This window comes from Aotus nancymaae, unplaced genomic scaffold (genome assembly GCF_030222135.1).
Source record: "Aotus nancymaae isolate 86718 unplaced genomic scaffold, 86718_ANA_hifiasm-v0.15.2.pri h1tg000012l, whole genome shotgun sequence".
In the NCBI taxonomy this organism is placed as follows: Eukaryota; Metazoa; Chordata; class Mammalia; order Primates; family Aotidae; genus Aotus; species Aotus nancymaae.
Window position 1 is genome coordinate 3,941,018 of NW_026988423.1, and position 22,504 is coordinate 3,963,521.

General features: G+C 35.4%; 1 protein-coding gene across 1 annotated transcript in view; it reads left to right on the top strand.

Annotated features, from left to right (window-relative positions):
- The first annotated feature begins 8,492 nt into the window (after positions 1–8,492).
- CNTN5 (contactin 5) overlaps positions 8,493–22,504 on the top strand; it is a 1,383,122-nt gene continuing 1,369,110 nt past the window's right edge. Inside the window, exon 1 of the mRNA XM_012454882.2 lies at positions 8,493–8,793. The gene's annotated coding sequence lies outside the window, so the exon portion shown is untranslated. The remainder of the gene's footprint in view (positions 8,794–22,504) is intronic.

Below are 22,504 nucleotides of genomic sequence, written 5' to 3' on the forward strand. Positions count from 1 at the left end.
TTGATTAACTTACGTTTCATATGTCATATGTATTATATGTGGTATTCTTAACAATGAAATAAACTAGAAAAAAATGTTAAAACCATAAGGAAAATAAAACATATTTATTTATTTATTTATTTATTTGAGACAGTCTTGTTCGGTCACCCAGCTGGAGTGCAGTGGTGCGATCTCGGTTCACTGCAACCTTCGACTCCTGGGTTCAAGCAATTCTCCTGCCTCAGCCTTCCGAGTAGCTGGGACTACAGGTACCTGTCACCATGCCCGGCTAATTTTTTTTTTTTTTTTTTTAGTAGAGACAGGGTTTCACTGTGTTGGCCAGGCTGGTCTTGAACTCCTGACCTCGTGATCCACCCACCTCGGCCTCCCAAAGTGCTGGGATTACAGGCGTGAGCCACCGCTCCCGGCATATTTATTTTCCATTAAGTGGAAGTGGATCATCTCATAAAGACTCATCCTAGGTCTCCTACATCGGGCACGTTGGCTCACACCTGTAATCCCAGCATGTTGGGAGGGTGAGGTGGATGGATCACTTAAGGTCAGGAGTTCTAGACTAGCCTGGCCAATATGTTGAAACCCCATCTCTACTAAAATACAAAAAATTAGCAAGGCTTGGTGGCAGGCACCCGTAGTCTTAGCCACTTGGAAGGCTGAGGCAGGAAAATTGCTTGAACCTGGGAGGTAGAGGTTGCGGTGAGCAGAGATCGCATCACTGCACTCCAGCCTGGGTGACAGAGACTCCCTCTCTCAAAAAAAAAAAAAAAAAGAAAAGAAAAAAGACATTGTCTCCCTGTTGGAGGAAGTGGAAGAAGAGGAGGAGGAGGAGGAAGGGGAGGAGGGAGAGGAGGGTGAATTGCTTGAGGTCAGGAATTCGAGACCAACCTGGCCAATATGTTGAAATTCAATCTCTACTAAAATACAAAAAATTAGCCAGACTTGGTGACAGGCGTGTGTAGTCCCAGTTACTTGGGAGGCTGAGGCAAGAGAATCTCTTGAACCCAGAGAATGCAGTGAGCAGAGACTGTGTCAGTGCCCTCCAGCCTGGGCAACAGAGTGAGACTTCCTCTCACAAAAAAAAAAGATAAAAAGAATAAAGGACCTCGGAGGAGGAGGAGGAGGAGGGGGAGGGGAGGGGAAGAGGAGGAGGGAGGGGGGAGAGGGGAGGAGGAGGAGAAGGGGGAGGAGGAAGAGGAGGAGGAGGGGGAGGAGGAGGGGGAGGGGAGGGGAAGTGGAAGGGGGAGGGGGGAGATGGGAGGAGGGGGAGGAGGAGGAGGGGTTTTCTGAGGGCTGACAGAGGTGGAAGAAAACCCACGTATAAATGTATCCATGCAGTTCAAACCCGTGTTGGTCAAGGATCAATTGTAGTCTAAGAAAATCTTAGTAGTTGGAACTCTTATTCAGGTCATATGAGAATAGAGAGAAAGGAACGGAAAGGTTGGGGGAAAGGTCTGCAATTCTATTTTGGATGTCGAGGAGAAGATGAGAGGGACAGCTGCAGCTGTCTCACTTTAGAGGGCTGGCACAGTTGTGGCCTGCTTTGCCAAGAAGAACATGCACAAGCGATAGCTTACAGGCAAAGGAGACCTGGAATAAGGGATGACGGCCTGGAGTGGAAACGGCCTATAAAGTCTATTCCTCCCAGGGATTTGTCCATGAGTCTGGAAATCAGGTGCTTTTTGCCCTTATTTTATTTTTTTAAAAATAGACTTGGGGGTACAGTGCAGTTTTGTTACATGGATATATTGCACAGTGCTGAAGTCTGTGCTTTTAGTGTAACTATCACCCAGTTTAAAAAGAAAAAAAACTGTCTGGCTAGAAAACTGATTTTTTTCCATTATTCTTGTAATATCCAAAAGCTTTGGTTTCAGTGACTGCTCTATTACTGTTTTTAAACTTCTCTTGGTCAAACATAGTTTTCATTAATACAAATATCTCGTTACACGTTAATTGTGCAGATTTCCACTGGAAAATGACCATACTTCATACCTTTCCGGCCTTGTCATTGTTGGTGGCATTATTCTAAGCTCGCCGTGCATACAGAACACCCACTGCTGTCGTTTTTCAGCAAGCATTGCCATGTCTTTCTGGTCTCATATTGGCTTCCAGTGGGTTCTGGTATGATTTCTTCTGCTCAGAATTCTTATCAGTATCTTGCTACCTCATTAGCAAGCATCATTTAACACAAACACCTGAGCCGACATGATGCCACCTTGCTCAGCCTTGTGCCTTTCTTTGGGACTGTCCAACCTAGCCTCCTTTCTCTTCACTACAAGAAGACTGTCAGCCCTTTGCGAGCTGATAATTAATAATCAATTAACGTTTGATAATAAAATTGCATTATATTGTACTTTGGCACCTGAAGTAATTTATTTTCATCACACCAGGAGCAGCTTGTCACCAATTATATTGAAAGTAGGTTCACAGTCTATGATTTTTTCTTTCATATAAAGTTTGTGTAACAGAAATAATAAGAGGTATATAAAAGAGGTGTCACATAGCTATAATACATTGATTAATATTTGTTGCCATATTAAGTGGGCTTGGGCTCCTTACAAGAAAGGTGCTATTTAAGCATAAAATATTGGTGTTGTGTCTGTACTCACATAGCTTATAAATTATATCTTGAGATTTCACAGACACACAGCAAGTTTTTACCATTGTCAGCAAGCAGAGCCAATGTAGCTCTTCAAGAAGGAGCCTCCTGCGTCATTATAACAAGTGCCAGCTGAGCCCTGACCCCTTCATCACTACCATAAGTGGTGGTGGATGGTAGTTCAGGTATAAACAACACAGCTGCATTTCCAGGTGCCAGGCTGAACCTGATACGGTAACAGGGAAAAGACTTTCTTAATAAACACACAAAACTAGTTATAAATAAGAATTATGGCAAATAACTTGAATATACCAAAACGCAGTCTGTTTGAAAAAAAAAAACCCAGCATGTGTTAAAACAGTGTATTTTCCTTCAAAATTGCAGGATGTTGTATGCCAATTAGCAAGTTGAATAAGATATTCAGGTAAAACACTAGAATGTGAGATTATACATTTGTATACAAAAATTTTATCAAAATCTCAGATGTAAATTTATTCATCTCTGTGCAGTTCTTAAAGTAGTAGATTCCTAATAAATGTCACTTGAATGAACCATACATCTCGGTGAGTATGTGAAAATGCCACAAACTGTCAGTTAAATTTAATCTGGTATTTTACCTTGGATTGCACTTGTACTAAAACTATTCCCCATTAATTGGATTCTTCATACGCAAGGTATGTTAATCTGATATGATACAAACAGCTTGTTTCCTGGCGTTCTAATTGTTTTATTCAAATTAAAATGGGGATTTGTTTAGCGAGCAAGTTAAGAACATTATAGTGGAAGCACTCTACTCAGGTTTGTGTTTCACTAGATCATTAATATAGAATTAAACAGTTTGCCCAAAGCAAGCCCACTTTATTGCCTAGTGTATACTTTGCCCTCAACAAATGTTAATAGCTCTTGTTTTGCCACTGAGTGTAAGAGCACCTTTGAAACATTCTGACATCTTGCAGTTTGCCAATGAATTTATTAGATACCGCGTCAACTGCTAATTTGGGGTTCCCCTCAGTTCCCTAAAAAATCAGAACGTCCTTAGGTCAGAACGTAAATGGCATTGCTAATTAGAGCAGGAGTGCCATCTAGTGGTAGCCCTGGGTAACTACAGGCTTATTGGTGAACAAAAAAGAAAAAATAGGTGGTGAAAATGTTCCGCTTCTTATTTAAAATGCAGTCTCTGGGAGTTAGTCTCAGACAAACAAATGAGACATCCTCTATATACACTGCTCAGCCAGGAAAAAATTAAACACAAAGTATATCAAAATGAGGGGTGGAAGAATTTAGTTCCTGGTCCACAGAAGGCATACAGTCTAGTTCTACACAAAATGTTTTAACCCGGATTCTAAGTACATTTTGGAAATATTGTAGATGAGATCAGGAATGGCTAATATACAAAGGTGGGAACAGTATTTGATAGCAATATTTTTGAAGGATGATTATTTTGATGTAGGTCCAAATGTCAAAGACAGGTCAAATTAACGTACCTGACAGACTTGGGAGACAGGGAAGAGATGGGGAAAGATCAAGAGCCAACACACATATGGCCATTCTTTCAAACCACAAAGAGAAGATGAGACTAATTCTAAGAAACTATTAGATATTTTCATCCCGTGTTGAGAAGAATGGTATGTGAACAGCAACAACACAGAGAAATAGCTGGTCATGAGCAAAATGACTCTTAGGTTTTGTTTCTTTGTGGAAATAACTTTATATCAGAAGATCTTGGTGTGAGAATGCTACATAAAAGAGAAATTAGACATCTATAAAGGTAATAGATGTTAGAAAGGTAATAGATTATAGAAATCCTGAGACTGAAAATATATCCAAGAAAAAAATGTAGAAATGCGTATCTAAAGGAATCTACTGGATGAAAACCACTAAGTAAACTTTACTTTGAAATTGGTAGGATTTCAACCTTTACTTCTATTTTCTAAAATCGTAATTAACTGCCAATGTTTATTGTTCTTGCTTAAAAAAGGAAGTTTTGGTTGGACCAAAATGTCACAAAGGGTGAGCATGAATCCCACCTAGGGGAGGTTAGATGTTTGCAGCTTCTACAAGTAAGAGTTGGCACTATGACCACCAAAAGCTTGACCACCACAGTTGAATTAGAGCTCCTCTCTCATACTTCTTCATAGTTTTGGCTGCCGATGTGATCAAGACGTCCACAAAGTAGACTGTTCTTTAGTGTTGTTTACTGAAGCAGCTGTGAAATTAATTAAGTTGGTATATTTTCCAAGTCTGATTAAGATATGTTTACCTCTGCTTTCACAAAACAGCTGCGATATGAGTTCTAAGACTCATCTACTAAGAAACTCAAAATATAATTAAAATCATCATATTTTGTCCAGTTCAAGTAAAAGTTTACTTTTGCTTCTTCACGTGTTACTTTGTACTTATAGGGAACACTGGTTTGAAAATGCAGGAGTTTGATTTCCTCGGTTTTTATCTTAGTACTTACACTCTCAGCATTCTTGGTAACATAACATAGAGGATTAAAACATCAAAACAGGAAATGCAAATGCTAAAGGAAGCTCTAGTAGGCAAGGCAGGTGATCCAAGAAAGATGACTGATCTAGACATGAATTCACCGTTGCTCTGTTTCCCTACATTTATGCTGCGATTTGATGGGACATGATAATAGTTATAATCTGTTAACTAGAACCTAGAACCTTATCTGAGTCATTTGAAGGGAAAGAGAAAGGAGGGCATGACTTAAATAAAAATCTGTAACACAAATAAGACAGAAGCTTAGAGGCAGCTCAACTGCTACAGATGTGCTGCATCTGCTTGCTTGCCCATTGGGGACAATGAGATAAAGAGATTAAGACATTTACACAAAGATGGCTACACAACAAGATCAGATCAGCACATGATAGCTTAGGTTGAGGTGTCATAACCATAGCATAGAGAAAGTGACCTACTGAACCACTTAACCCACTTACAAACAATGTTAGAATTCACTTAATGGCCAAATGATATTTTATTAGGGTACAGGATGAGCTGGTTAATTAAAAAAGTCATAACATCAAATAGAGAAAAAAAACAGTGATCTTTTAATAATGCCATTTTATTAAGTAAACAACATTGGAATTTAATAATGGGGCATTCATACTTTTATATCTTTTAAAGACAAATCTTGCATCTAAACAAGTATCACTTAAAATCCGATTTTCACATGTCAGTGGTAGAAAATCTTGGTCATGATATGTGAAAAGATTTGGTGCGTACTTGGAAAACGTAAGTTAGTTTCTTTTTGGTAGAACTCTAGCAAGGAGTTTTGTTTGTTTCTTATTTTAAGCACTGTTGTTTCTCTAATTCCAGACATTGACTTGCTTTAACCTGAACACTGCAGATATAAAAGGATACAGAACTGTGCCTGAACTATAGAGCCCTCACTTTCCAAGCACAAAATTGTAAAATTATACAGCACACAAATTAACAACATAATAGCAAAATTCTAGAGAAAGGTGAGTCACATGGAATAACAATTTGCCTGTTACATATATAAATATTAATAGGGAATATATAATTGTGTATTATTACAAATAAGAACATTAAAAGTCATAAAACAAATGAGAAAAAATATAACCACTCTTTCTAGGTCCTGAATAAAGTGTAGCTAGGTAACTTAGTCACCCCCGAAAATTGACTGAAGTCAACATTTTAAATTTGAACTGACAGAAACAGATCTTACTATTTTTAATTAAACAGATTCAACATTTCCTTTCTCTCTTTCTAAATTATCAGATAACTTTGCAAGGTAAAGTGCTATTACATTATCTACTTGTTTCAAAAATGTATTCACACCCTATTCTTGTGATAATATTGCTCTCTTTATAAAAAGTAAAAATATCAGACATTTTTATTTAGTTCTTTGCTTAAGAAAGGAGAAATATTTAGTCCATTTATATCATGTGAAAGGTAAATTTTCTTGCTCATGTTAATGGTAGGAGGGCACTATGAATCACGTGACTGACAGCGGCTAACAACCTTAATGGTAGTCCTAGCACTATTTGTAACAAGTACATCAATGTAGTTTTCTCTGTAAACCTCATTTCTGGCTTCATTTGATGTCTCCTCCTATCACTTTACCCTTTTCCTTGATCTCACTGACCTACATTTTTTATTCATTTTTTTAAATTGAATAAATTTCTATAAGCCAACGTACATCCTTTCTAGAGCAGAGCTAGTTGAAAGAAATGATGTGATATGATGACCCAAAATGCCCATATTATCGGATCATAGGTAATATAGAATGGTGTTCTAAGAAGGGAAGACAACTTTTAGAAAGCTTTCTACACTCCTGACCCCTCTTTAAGGCTGCATGTGCTCAGTTATACACTTTTAAAGGCAAAAACCTCATTGCACAATAAAAAGAATGCTTTAAAGCTCCTCCACTTTGAATTTATTTTGTGATGTATTTAATGTGGTTATAAAAGTCCTTGTAGTTCTCTCTGTGAACCACAGCCTGGAAGAGGAGGAGAGCCGGTGGGGTAGAGAAAAAGCCACAGAAGGGGAATCTCCACGCAATCCCTCAGTTAACACATAAAGCAGATAACCTAATTACTGGAAAGCAGGGACACGAAAATAAAAAGAATGGAAGGGTGGAGAAGCATTCGATGCACACAAATCTGTCTTTGCTACAGAACAAGCAATCAGCCTAGTTCCTGAGGGTAGCGATTAAAAGCAGAGACTGGGTGTTTGTACAACATCATTGGATGAGTGCGAAGCAGCCAAGAAACAGGAAAAGACTAATTTTAATTACCAGAAAAACTGCAAGAGAAGGAACACAGAGCTGGTGGTAGACGGCTTCCAGCTACAGGCTGCATGGCACTGTACTCGCCTTGCCAATTAGACCAGTCAGACCCCATCAGGGGATGCAGTGAGCAGAGGAATCAGCGTCAGTCCAGGGTCAGGCTGCTCTCAAACACACATGAAAAACGGACACCAGCGGACACGGGTGCGACCCCAGACTCCCATGCAGTTTCTCATGCAGACACAGAAGTATAAAACAGTACGTGGGATTTCCTCTCCATTAAATACAGGTGCAAACCACATTCTCTATGGAAATATATGGCAAAGGAAATGTTATATAATTTATTTAACAAATACCCAATTACCATCAGACCAATCGCGGAAATTGGAAAACGACTCAAAGACTGAGAGGAAAAAAAAAAAAGTAGGAGGACTGGCAGAACAATGGCACTGAAGCTGCCACACTGTGGATTTACCACCTGTGTTATTTTTCCAATTACAGCCATTGTAATATAAAAATTCAGAAAAAAAAAAAAAAAAAGGTTGCTGTCTGAGACCGTTCCTTCGCTGTTTTAGAACTGACTCCACACCCCAAATCAAAGAGAAATAAAATGAGGCAGAGCCCGATAGTCCTTAGATGAGACTCGCAAGCGCAGGAACAACAGAGAAGTGCTTCCCATTCAGGACTTGAGACAACCCTGCAAAGTGCGAAAGTCCGCGGTGAAACCGGCCCAGGTGAACGCGTCGGTGTGTCTGCGGCTGTCGGAGGGGAACCCGGGCAGCGGAGGAGGGAGGGACTCGCCTGGATCTCCCGTGCGTCTCCCGCCAGCACGTTTGCTTTGTAATCTATGAACGTTAAAATCGGAGGGGCTGCAGAGCGGAAACGCTAGGGGAAGCGGGGCGAGCCCCCGTCCTCGGCGGGGAGGGAGAATGCCGGGTGGCCAGTGACTCGGGCGGAGGCGCGCCGTTCGTCCGGCCCGGGGACGTGCGGGATGAACCTTTGCGGCGGGAGGCGGGGAGGCGCCGGGCGCGGGCGGCGCGCGGGGAGGGGCGAGGGGCCGCCCCGGGAGGACACAGCCAGTCACAGGCGCGGGGCGCGGGGCGCGCGGACGCATTGGAGGAAAACACGCGAGCCCCAAACACACCAGCCGGAGGAGGCGCCGCACCTACCTCCCGATATAACCAGCCACGGCGTGGGGGAGCGGAACCGCGAGGAGGCGGCAGCCAAAGTGCCGTTAAAGCTGGGGCGGGGAGGACGCGGTACCTGGGTCCCCGCTGCCGCCACAGGCGGGGCGGGCCGGAGGCTTCCCTGAGTGACTTCGCCGCTGCCACCGGCTGCTCAGGACCCGAGGACTCGCGCTCTCTGAGCTGCGCCACCGGCAGGAGGATGCGAGACGGGGATTAGAGTCACAGGGAGGACGGCGGAGTCTGGCATCTTACGGGTAAGTGGCTGACATTCCTTTGCCGGCGACTGCGTTCTGTGATTGTGCACTTCATCTCCCAGCCACTGAGGATTTTCCACACACTCGCTTCTGCAAAGCCATCCTTTCTTGCCGTGTTGCCAGAACGTAAAAACTGTGAGATGAAGCTTTTCTTAAAGACAGACAGAAAGAAAACATGCTATTATTTTCTGCTGGGATTTGATGGCAAAAAGTTGAAACAAGAGTAAATATAAGCTAGTCGCCTATCTCCGAATGCCACCCAAAATAAGAGTAAACGATTCCTACACGTAAATGGTAAGGCGATTAATGCCAAGATAAAGTGAGGATGTTTCCACAAAAGCAACCAAATGTTCGGAAAACAGAATGTTGTTCTCAGGTATAGAATGTACGTCTTATGGTTGAGCACTGAGTTTCTGAGACTAAATAACTAGGCATCTGGCATGGCAATAACTTGTTAAAATTCACCAGGGATGCTCTATAAGTGGAGTTCTACAAAGTTCGTGATACTGAGAAAAACTATATCTTGGATTATGCTGAGCTTTATTCTAAAGCTTGTATAGGATTGTGATAGATTAAAAACTGATGTTCAGACATCCTAACTGAGTTTTGGATGGAGATATATGGAAGAGAATATCACTTTGCACATACATAAACCTGATGTACTGTAAGCTGAGAATTACTCTGATTACCTGAATGATGAGTTGCTTCAACTAGATCTGTATGTGAAAGAACTAGAATCCACTAAATATTTTAATTATATTACTTGTAAATCTTAGAACACTTTTCCTGTGAAAAATACAATTTCATGTTGTAATTGAAATGCAGGTGAGAAGCAAAAAACTTTTAAACTGTTGTGTGTTCAATGCCTTACCTACATTTAATTCATTTGTTTCTTAATTTAAAAGGGAAAATCATTTAGAGATTCAATACTTCTACTTTGATTCTTAGTATGCACTGTGGAAATAAGGATGAAAGAAGCAGACGTTCCTTAGAATACTAGCATTTAAAAAATATAGACAAATAGTCAAATTTAAAAATTAATGCAGATATCATCGATTACTGTTGAATTGCAGCAGAACTACAGAGGTTCTTATGACCATTACAGGGAGCTTAAAGGAGTTCATTATAATTAATATTGTGACTCTAAGTATCTTTTTTAAATGATTAGGTCATTAGTGTTTTTGAAAATGCCAGTTAGTCAATTTTGGCCAGTTCTCATGGTTGCTTGCATATTCTTCTATTTCATGCTCAAATTATTCCAAGTTATATGGGGACTATTATACTGAGTCTTAAACTTAATAGACATAAATTTGCTCTGACTTGAATAAAGAGATATGACTAAGACTATGTCATATAAAACTAATGATAACAAATTAAAGATATTACACACAAAGAACACCTAAGTCTATTAAAGGGAGAAAAAGCAAAAAGTTCAGAGTTGAAGTTACAAAAAAGGAAAATGCAATATAAAGAATAGAATTTGAAAAATAATTAGCTGGGGTGTGTGGAAATAATATTAAAGCCTATCTGAAAATAGAAAGTCAGTGAAATGGTTAGTACAAGTGGCAGTGTTTTTGCTTAAGATTTGGTGTATCCTTTCAATTATTTAAAACTTCTGAAAATTGAGAAAGGAAGAGAAAAACTGCTAATTTTAATTTTCCTGATTCCATAGACAACTAAACAGAAAGTTAGATTCTTAAAAGTTAGATAAAATATAACTCCCTAGATTAACTAAATGCCAGGCTTTGTGTATAAGTTGTGAGGCACGTGTACACCAGGTTGCTTTTAGAAATACATCAGAAAAGCCACCGTTGTGGAATTTTTAAATGAATAGATGAAATACCTGAATGTTTGCCAAGGTGAACAGTAGTACTTCAGCTATTAGGTGGTCTGAAACAATTCTTAGTTAGGGAGCCAAACTGAAATCAGATCATGAATGTATACATAGAATATGTTTATGTAAGATGAATCACTAGAATTAATTTCTAGTGAAAATTTACTTCAATGTTATGTGTCTGATTAAGTAAAACTATCTGTTAGAAACGTACCAGGTTTGGCTAATATGTATTTCTTTAGCTGTCTCTTACTTCACAGTTTGGAAAATCTTGACCACTTGCAGGGTAGAGGCAGGAAGGTGATTGTCTGTCAAAGCTGACTTAGCAATTAGGACGAGAGGGTGTCAGTAAAGGGCAGAGGGCACTGCAGAGGCTGGCCAGGGCATTCTGGAATTTGTCTTGCTTCTAGACAAAATAAAGGTATATTTTGTGAAGATAAAAAGTAAAAAGATGAACACTTCTCTAGATGGCTGTAATCCCGTGAAGATGATTTGACGGTAGAAAGTTTGATTGGCTAAAGCAAAGTTATCGTAGAGTTTAGTATCTCCTTCATTGGTGAAAATCTAATCCAGAATTTTATGAGACTCAGATATTTAAAATTTTGTAATTTGCTGAATCCATTCTTTCTCACATATCTTGATTACCCATTGTCTTTGAACTTTCTTTTTAAAATATGTTTTAAAAATTTTACTAAGTTGTTGGAAATTTATTTCTTCTGCTTTAAATAAACTCATACATTCATGTAGTCTGTTCTCTTGAGATTGTGACTTCAAGAGTTGATGTTATTCATCTAGATCTTCTTTCTGAAAATCCACGCATAAAGTAAGACAACCATGTGTTCCGGACAAGACATAAGAACAGAGTCGTAAGGCTGTGCTAATATGTTACATGAACTTCTTAACACTTTATAGCAGGAAAGACACTGGTCGGAAGCTCAAAGCAGTAGAATCACTGCGGAGGTCTATTTTCTGAGCATTTGTGATCAATAACTTCACATTAGAGGCTGGTACATTTTAAAAAGTAATGAAGTATATAAAACTCCTAATGGTTAAGATTTAAGATTAAAAACTATTATGAACTATGTTCCATCTCCCTACCTATTCAACTAAGTAATCCTGTTTTATGATTTTTGTATATTTGGATGTGTATTGTTAGAAGGATTCTAATGAATAGAATATTATTAGTTTATATTTTTTTCCAGACACATAAACAGTTTCTAGTTAATTATTTTATTTAAAATGAGTGACACAAAATATAGTGTTTTTATACAGTGGATATAAAAGCAATTCCTAAATGGAAATGTTATATATATTCACTTTTTTAGAAAATTGGTTTTACAATTGATTTCTTTCATCATAATTATTTTGAAGTATTAAATTTGAATCTTAAAAACTTGCCATAAAACTGTAAAACTTTAGTTATTTTTTAATCTACTATAAATATTTGCATAAGCTAATTGTAGATAATTTTATGCCTATGAATCTCTATAACTTAAAACACAGGCTTTAGTTTTATATTGCAGAGTACTGCATATTATATTTTTGACATTATAGCCTCCTTAAACATAAGCTCATAAGAGTTACAAAGCTATTCAAAGTATGGTAGTTTCTCTTTTCTGCAGAACAGGGAGCGGGAACTTTTCAGAGAGGCCACAAAGTAATTATGAAAAATAAATCAAGTTGTCTGTTTTATGGAAGTATAAAAAATGGATCTACCATTTGTAATCTAATATAAAATAGCGTGAGAGCTATCATTCATGAGAATCTTTAGAAATTACAGTCATATTCATTTCCCATGTGTTTCTTAAGCTAGAATTTCTTGTGATCACTGCCATTTTTAAAAGTTTCAAAAAAATTTTCATTACAACAACAGGTGTAAGGTTGGTTGTTTTTTCTTTTTTTTCTAATTGGTTCATAAAAACTCATAATGACCTAAATAACTTATTGCCCAATGGCTACCACTTTTTATATATTTTCTTTCACAAATGACCTTGTCATAACAGATCTGACAGGATTCCCATATTTTCTCTTATGCCGGTCATGTTTCAAAATATTTCTCACACTCAGTTTGCATAGAATGGAGATCATGATAAAAACCAAGGATCCAATACATTTTATGAGTTTTCTACTAAACATATTGTTATAGTTAGTATCTTTACTAGAAAATATGGAGCCAACTAAAGGTAAAGTGACTAAACTGCACAGTATCCAGATAAGCAACTGCATTTTAGGCAAGGAATATTTCATTTATATGAATGATCAAAAATCCTCTTTGGTAACCATTGACTGGAAAAGTATAATTATATATTTAAACATTTTATGAAGGGAGTAGGGATGTACTTTATATCATTCTTATAGCCGCTAACAACTCAGAAAGGAGAAGATCTCATCTTCCGTAACTATCCAGTAGTAAATGTAGCATATGGAGTTTAGGAAGGGAAATGTTGCTGATTATATAGGTGATAAAAAACCTATTGAAATTATTTTCCTTTTATAGTCATAGTATTGGCAGAAGTATTCATTATTAGGCTAAAAATACTGGGATGTTCTCATCGAGGGATGTTATAATGATAGTAATAATGTATCTGGAGCTGCAACCAGGTTTATTAATGTATTTTTACAAATATTTCACTACTGGCAGGAGTTTATATTTATCATATAAATAGTAGAGAAATGGGATGTTGATTTTGTGAGAAATTTAAAGTATATAAAGTTTTATCTTTATTTTCTTAAATAATTAATTTTATGTTAAATGTATTAAAGATTTTTTCTGAATTTAAATAAAATATAAAGAAAATATTCAAATAATTTAGAACAACTATTTTAATTTACCTAGGTTCTCCCATTTCAGTTACATGCAAGAACTTACTTTCAGTTATTTAATATTTGTTGAGATATTGTTGTTCTTCAGCCTTTAAATTTGTTAAACCAGACAAAATCCCTGATTATTAAAATTAATGTTATTGGAAGTTACAGGTAAGTGATGGTAGGAATTTTTAAAAGAATTCTTGTTTTCTAAAAATAAATTTTTATTTAATTGTCAGCTTCATGATCATTAAATATGATAGGATTTCCTGGGCACTGGAACAGATTGAGTGACCCCAAATATATCTGAAATCATTGTGAAGTCTCATGTTTAATCTGTTAGGTATTGTGTTTTGCATTATTTTGTTATTTTAAAACCTTCCTCTTCATAGTCTTTTCTAAAAGATATAGACTAGCTTAGTATCATCTCCCATGTAGCAAAAACTATTAAAACAAGTTGTTAGTGACCACTTTCTTTTCTAATTTTGAGTATTTTCAATGATAAGAATTTCAAAAGTTATAGCATCGATAAGATAATTGAAGCTCTAAGCTGCATAATTCCATTTAATACTCTCTTCTTCCTTTTATGATGCTGTTATTCTAATGTATGACCTGGTGAATGAGAGTTCATGATAAAATAACCGTATCGTTCAAATTCAGCACAAATCTCATGATTTATGATGATAAATTGAGGGGCACTTAGAAAAAGTGACAGAACAATACAATTTAATATTGGAAAGGGCCATACAGAGCTCCTATTTTTACTTATTCATCATAAACAAAGTTTATTCACTGATAAACAAGGGTATATAAAGGTGGTTCAACATTGCAAGTGGTGCAAAAGATGGACTTAGAATCCACATCTCTTAAATTTCAAGATGAGAGCTTTTTATAGCTTATACTTTATTTTATACTGTGGACACCTTGATTATTTTTCTATCTATTCAAATCAAATTCTTACATTAGGATATAAGTATATGTAATTTCTTTATTGCCATTGATTATCTGTAAAACATTGTCTTTTAAGGTTAGAAATTTAAGATCCAATTATATTAACTCAAAGGAAACTGCTATACCCACATTCTCTTAACCAGCAACTATAGAAGTTAACTGCTAGATGTGAACTTTTTCACAATGAACTTGGTATGCACTCAACAACTACATCAAATGACAGAAGGGTTTTTTTTTTTTTTTTTGACAGTTTTAATTAGGAAACTTGGGAACCTTTTAGAGGATTATAATTAAGTAGAAAAAAAGGATTTAAGTGATTTTATTCCAGGGTATATATGGAACATCCATTTGCCTTTTTAATACTTTTTGATTCTTCCCAGACTGGCAGATTTTCTTTTCTTCCTAGTAATACATGTTTAATGGAAGCACTAAATCAAATAGAAACTCAACAAGAAATGTAGTTGAGAGTATATTCCTTTGTTTGACAAATTTTGGGTAAAATTTAAATCATGAGCTTTTTAAAGGTAGTAATGATTTTAGAGCATTTGATAATAAGGCGTAGAATAGGTCTCTAGAAATATGCACTACTCTTCTGTGTTTTAAAATTCAAATGTCAACTTGTATATAAATTCTAGTTTTTCTGTTACAATATTAAAGGAGGTTAATAGAGAACACATTTGAGATTGTAATAGTGTTTAATCTTCATTTTATCTTAACCAAAGTTTACCTGTGCTTAATTTTAATAATGTCATAGAAATTGTTTTAGAATGAATACATACACCAAAAATTCCTCAGCAGAACTGAATATGATAAAACATAAAATTACCACTGTGCAATTGAGTGGAAGGCAGTTTAAATATTGCTGAATTTTGGTATTACATTACTTTTACAGATGCATTCTCCTGATGCTTTAATTGTCAAATTATGACAAGCAATTTATGTGTTGGGGAGAATGAATTCAAGTTTTAAGACTCTCTTTTTCTTTAAACACTGAATATTTAAAGATGGCTGAATAAGAATAGTAGAAATAAAATAAAAGACTGTGACTAAAAAGATTATATTTTATCTGAAGTATTTTATATACTAAGTATATAGCTTCAATTTGCAAAAAAAAATATAGTATAGAACATATTGTTGAAGCCCAATGAAAAGTCATTTACAATCTTTGAAATTTTAATTTCTTTATGTATCTACTTTCCTAAAACTTACACTCAATTCTTTAATATTTTCAAATAACAGTAATCCTAGTAAGGAGTAGTTACTTGAGATTTAAATGATCCAGAATTGATTTTATAAAAATGATACATATTAACTGCTTTAAAACTATATGGCTGTTTGTTTCTCATTCTTTAATGTCTTGTTAGTACTTGCCACAATGAGTAAATTGATGAAAAGTAATTTCTTTCACATTTAAAGCAATTTCAACATTAATTTACTCACATAAATGGTTTACTGTGGACAGTGGCAGTACAAAGTAAGAATATAAAAGGGTATAAATAGCTCACGAGCTGGTGGAGGAAATACACTCATAGGGTGAATGTAATTCAATGTGAAGTGTGCAGTGATAGAAGTATATGTGACCAAGATGCAGATTTTCAGTATTTCTCCTTCTGGAGACTTCTGCTGCTTTTCTCCTAATGAGTCTGGATTCCAGCTTGGACAATTTCATGCTAACATTAGTTCTCTAATTGCTGCATTTACTTTCCACTGCCTAAGTTATTTTAAAGTGACTTTGGTTCCAAGATTCACCTAACCACTTTAAATGAATGTTGTGTTTATCTACGTCTTATTATGTTGCTAAATTTAATATCTCAAAGCCATCTAATCTCTCATGCTATAGCAGAATTCAAGGTAAAAGTGAATGTGACTGAGATGCTGTGGAAAAAATACCATTTCTATATATTATAAATAAAACTGATTTCTTTCATTTATTTAGTATGGCATATTAATGCTGCTAATAAAACTTACTTTACAGGAGTGGATTAACTATGAAGCCAGTGAAGCTTTGCTTATACGGCCGCTTCCAAATAGTAATAGTAATAATAGTGGCAGAAGTTGTAGTAAACATTATTTTAATAAATATGATAATATATCTAACATAGGGAGCCATATGGGTTAAAGGATTTGATGTTTGAATTTTCGCTTCAGTTTTGACTTTAAAACTTATTAGCTGTATAATTTTGGACAAGTAACAACCTTTCTTTACATACAAAATATCTGTCATAATATAATATACAAGAAAAAAGATTTACCTTTCAATGGTAAAAAAATGACCATATTAAAATTATTAAGCTTTAAGTCTGGGAAGAAATTTTTATTTTAGTCCACTTCTCATTCTAAGCTTAAGTTGTCTGTCTACCAAAATTTATATTTTTTTTAATGAGACACAATCCTGTCCTAATTGTGGAAGAGAATATTGAGAACTTTAGAACATCAGCATTTAATGACTATTCTGTGTATCTGATCTTTTATTCAAGGAAATTTCTTTATTTTACACTTCTTATAAACCTACATATGATACCATATGCTTTTGGGGATTCAAAGGAAGTGAGAAGTTTGATCACGGATAATGAAAAGATGGAAAGTTGTTCTGTCAGGACATGGCTTAATAAGAAACTAAGAAAAAATACCTGTAAAAAACTGTAGAAACATTGGAGGAACAGAAATGGTCACTGTGGTGATGGATTAAACTGACCCCATAAGTAAACTCTTTTCAGTTGGTGGGAAGACAGGCAGAAACAAAGCAGATGTGTAGGAAAAAAGGAAAAAGCTAATTAACGTATAGAAACAATGCTTTTTAATGCAAAGAGAGAAGTTAAAAATATATAAAATGAGGACAATTGGAGGATTCTGAGACAACCTAAAAAAAATGGGATTTTGTTCCAAAGCAGGAGAATAATATTTATCTCAAGATTAGATGATATTTGAGTTTCTTCCCAGTTCTTCCCTTTACTGTGATTTGGACAACATGCCTTGCTTCTCTCCCTAGTTTATTAATTTCTCAATCAAAAGAATTAAAATCAATGAAGTTAAAGCATATTCTTCAGGTTCTGATCCATTGTTACTCTATGATGTGTGAGTTACAAAGTTTTGACAAAGAGAAAAATGGGACGGAATGAAAATCTGATTGACAAGTGCATCTAGAATGAACTCCACAGAAGAGAGAGAAGAGAGGAGAAACCACCCACATTAATGGCATATGGTGAGATCACAAAAAGCACATGGACTTCTTAGACTCAGGTTTAACCCCGGTGTTTCCCTGAACAACACAATAAGCTTTCTAAGTTTTCATTTCTTTCCCTGTAAAAGATGATATTGATTACTAACTCAGTTTTTCTGCAAGAAGGAAATGAGACTGTAGATTTAGTAATCAAAATTACTTCTTTCATATCTTTAGCTATAGATGCTTACAAAATTTCTTTTTATCCTTAGAATTTTTAAGGCATAAATTATTTAAATTTTGTATAAATATACATGGGTACAATGACGCTAGTATTCTAAATGTGAAGAAAATCACTTATTTTCTTGTCTGGCTGCTGTATATTCATGTGTATTTGCTGATGGTGACATTTTTTGAATGGCCTTTATTTTACTTGCTCATTCTGACAGTGATTACCTCTTCTGGGCATGTTACTTTAATTTTGTTTTGTTGGTCCTGAAAAGGGAAGTCATTCATTTCCCTTTACAAAATTACTTAGAGCATAGATTCTATTTTGTAAGTAGAGGAAGATATTTCACATAATGTCTTTAGAATTCTATGTGATAACAAAATAGTACAGAATATATTCATGTGAAATGAATATTTTTTCCTAATTATTTTCTTTTTTACACTTTTATTGCTACTTTAAAAAAGCAATCTTATGAAAGAGACTTGTGCCACAAATGTGGTGTCTAATGCTAACTTTAAAACAAATCAAAACTGAAATCTTTTAAATTGTGAATTACAATTTATTTTAGGGCAGAAATGTAATGATTTAATTTAAGCTTGCAAACATTTTAGTTTTTTTCCCAATGACATCTAGATGTATTTCTATGTTAGCTTTTTTGGATAAGCTACTTTGGCAATGGGTTATTATAAAATAAAAGCACATTTTATTATTTATGTGGTAAATAATATATTTTAAATATATATGTCCTTTATACCCTTCCAACAAGTAAACCTTTTCCTGAAATATTTACTTATCATTCTACTGTTGCAGAAGATATAATATAGTAGAAAGAAATAGAAGAAATAAATCTCACATAAAAATATTCTCTTTCAAAGAAGTATGAGAAATCTTTACTGGGTCTGGAACTGTTGGATAGAAAGGAAAAAAGGAAGGTGAAGACAGCCGCCAAGTAGACAGGAGAGGGGGCTGATAGAAAGCAGTTTGTAGGGTTCAGTGAGGACGTCATTAAATAAATATTCATACCATGAGCTATTTAAAAAACAAACAAACCTGGAATTGATATTTCACCTGAAATGAAGACGTCTTTTAATTTTTATTCCATGTATTTTTCTTGTAAGAAAATAGTTATTAAGGTATAAATTCATGGCTAATTTTTTCACGTGGTGTATTGAAATGCCAACTATTCAGAAACGCCATACAGTTGCTTGGATAAACATTAATTTAGAAGAAAGAAATGACTCAGTGTTCTCATTTATAATTCTTATAGCTACTCCTCTTTAGACATCATATATGGTCCAATATCTCCTACATATCAGAATTTTTTTTTCTAGTCTAAGTTTGCTCTTGTCACCCAGGCTGTAGTGCAATGGTACAATCTTGGCTCACTCTAACCTCCGCCTCCTGGGTTCAAGAGATTATCCTGCCTCAACATCCCAGGTATCTGGGATTACAGACACCCGGCACCACACCCAGCTAAGTTTTCATATTTTTAGTAGAGAGGGGATTTCACCATGTTGGCCAGGCTGGTCTCTAACTCCTGACCTCAGGTGATCCACCCGCCTTGGCTTCCCAAAATGCTGAGATTACAGGTGTGAGCTGCAATGCCCGGCCCATATCAGAATTTTAATACGTCTTAACATTGAGACATTTAATAAATTTTTAGAAACATCTATTAAACTTTAATAGATGATTAAAAGTCCCTTTATGTACTTTTGTGAGTAACTACCTTTAGTAAATTTTAATCCCTAATTGTTTAGTGTTTCTCTTTAACTGATGAATGAATAAGTTATCTGTCTCAGATACATTTCTTTTTTATGTTTAGGAATTGCTCTTTCATTAGTTTCTTTTATTCTTTCATTTCAAACATACCAGAAGAATCCAATTTTTCTCATGAGGAAAAAAATAAAACCCAAATAAAAATTAATACACCTTAATTATCTTTTTGTCCCCATAGACAAAATAATACAGACTTCATTTTAAAGATTGATGTATGAAAACAAGTTATTTTGAAGAAGAATTGCATTCCAGTAATAAAAAAAATTATAATTTTTCCTTCTAACTATTTATAAAGAGTCAAATGTTGTATAAAAGTGGCTTCAGATATGATTCTTATCTATTTTTTGTGAGATTACAAATGATTTGCTCTATTGGTTGGGTTGGAAGCTTAAAGACCACCTAATAAAGCATTTCTTATGAATCACAATCGTGATTGAATGAACACGGTTGTCTTCTCATCTCTTTTTATCCAAATACGGAATTCACAATGAGAAGTATGAAATATTATGAATATTTCATTTATACAAATATTTGTACAGCAGTTTCTCCTTATCTGTGGGAAATACATTTCAAGACCTCCGGTGGATGCCTGAAACCAGACCTAGTACCGATCTCTGTATTTTTATATGTTACCTGTCTGAGAACTGAGATAGCTAGTAAGTGAATAGGGAGCACGTAGCACATACAGCGTGGATACACTAGAGGAAGGGATGATTTGCATCTTGGTGGAACTCTGGGGTAGCAGCAGATTTCATCTTGTTATTCAGAACAGTGCAAATTTAAAATATAACTTGTTCATTTCTGTAATTTTCTATTTAATATTTGTGGACTGCAGTTGACCCTGGGTAAATCAAACAGTGGAAAGTGAAACTGTGGCTAAGGAAGGACTAATGTAACACATATTAATCTATTCGTCCAATCTCAGGCGCTTCCGTTGTTTCCTTCTCTTGGCTATAGTGAACAGTGGTGCGATGGACATGGTAATGCAGATGTCTTTATGTGGTGGTGATTTTATTTCCTTTGGGTGCATATTCAGAAGGGAGATTTCTGGGTCGTATGATAGTTCCGTTTTAATTTCTCTGCAATCCTCAATACTGTTGTTCACAATGACTGCACTAATCTAAATTTCCACCAAAACAAAGGCTCTTTTTTTTTTGTCACATGGTCATCAACACTTGTCATCCCTTGGCTCTTTGATAAAAGCCATCTTAAAAGGTGTGAGGTGATATCACCTTTTATATAACTGTTGGCTATTTTTATGTCTTCTTTGGAAAAATATATATTCTGGTCTTTGCCCATTTTTAATTTTTTTTTTTTTTTTTTTTTGCTATTAAGTTGTATGAGTTTCTTACAAATTACTTACGCACAAAGAAGAGATGCTGCCATTTTCAGCAACATGGATGAAATTAGAGAATATTTTGCTAAGTGATGTTAGCCAGAGAGAAAGTAAAATACTGCATTGTATTACTTACATATAGAATCTTTAAAACACGAAGGAATATGTAAAGAGTAGAACAATGCTTCCCAGGTGTGAGAGGGCTGGATGAGGGTGGAGGCAGGGTGGAATGAGGAAATGGAGGTCAAAGGGTACAGAAGTTGCAGTTATGTGAGGTGGGTAAGTCTGGACACCTGATGTACAATATGAAGACTATGTTAGTAATACTGCGGTGTTCACTGGAATTTGCCAAGAGCAGACTAAGAAAGGTGATTACGTGAGATGATGGATGTTGATTTTCTTGACTGTCGTAATCATTTCATTATATGTAGGTATATCAAAACATCATGTTGTACCCCTTAAATATGTACAATATAAAATAATTTCTAAAAAGATGCTTTAAGATTGCTACAAAAAAGAACGTAACTAAAGCTAAACCTCTCTTCTACAGTAGAAATAGATGGCCTCAAAGAATCAGTAGTACCCTGTCAAATGTTTAAAAGGAATGTTGCTTAGTATTTTTAAACGTCTAAGAAAAATTTTCAAAGGTTTTTACACTTAAAAATGTGTAGGAGCTCAGAGTATTAAGAAAAAACACAAATTCTCTATAATCATTTTTAATTTGTTCAGTAATTTTATGCAGCAGATTGTTGTTGCATGCAGAAAAGAGACCCACTGTTCAGTTTCACAAAATTTATGACACTGTCTTCTAGAGTAGTATTCTAGAGTAGTAGTACTCTTCTAGAGTATTCTTCCTCAGAAGTAGCCATCATTAAGAGGGTTTTATACATATATCATTCTATTTATAATGTTGGATCCATTTTTCCTAATATAATTTTGGGTAGCTACATAACAAAAAGGTATCTAATTTTGTAATAGAGTATTTCTGATAAAGTTAGACCATGATTTGGTTCCTCACCTAAAATTATTCATCAATTCATTTCTCATATGAAAACAAATAAATACGAAATGAAAGTTCTCAGCTGTGAATTTTATATAAGAGTGAGTGGATCTTGAAGTAATATTGCTAGTCAGTGAGAATGTACACTGAAAATTTTGCTTTAATATCAAATTTCCTCCATGGAGATGATACTAACATGCCTACCATTAGCGTGTTACAATGTCTCTCTCATCACACCGTAGCCAACACAGTGTATTACCTAACTGCTTGTTCTGTGCCTAACAGAATGCTTCTAAAAGAAAGTATGTTGTTATTTTATGTTTAATATTTGAACATCCCTTTATGTCTACAAAACATTTTTAATTTGATCTAAAAAGTTTCTGCCCATTCTCCAGTGATGTTCTGAGTTTATCTTTTTCTTAGTCCCTTTACATATTAACAGAAAACAAACATATAGCAACGAGAAGTCAATTTAAAATGCTTGGCAGCATTGCCAGATTTTATAAGAAACAAAATGCCTATCTGTGAAAATATAGAGATGTTTGTATAAATACCATTGTCTTCCTTTCCCACTTCACTGTAAGCAGAAGATCCGGTGGAGGTGCAATGAAGAGAAGATA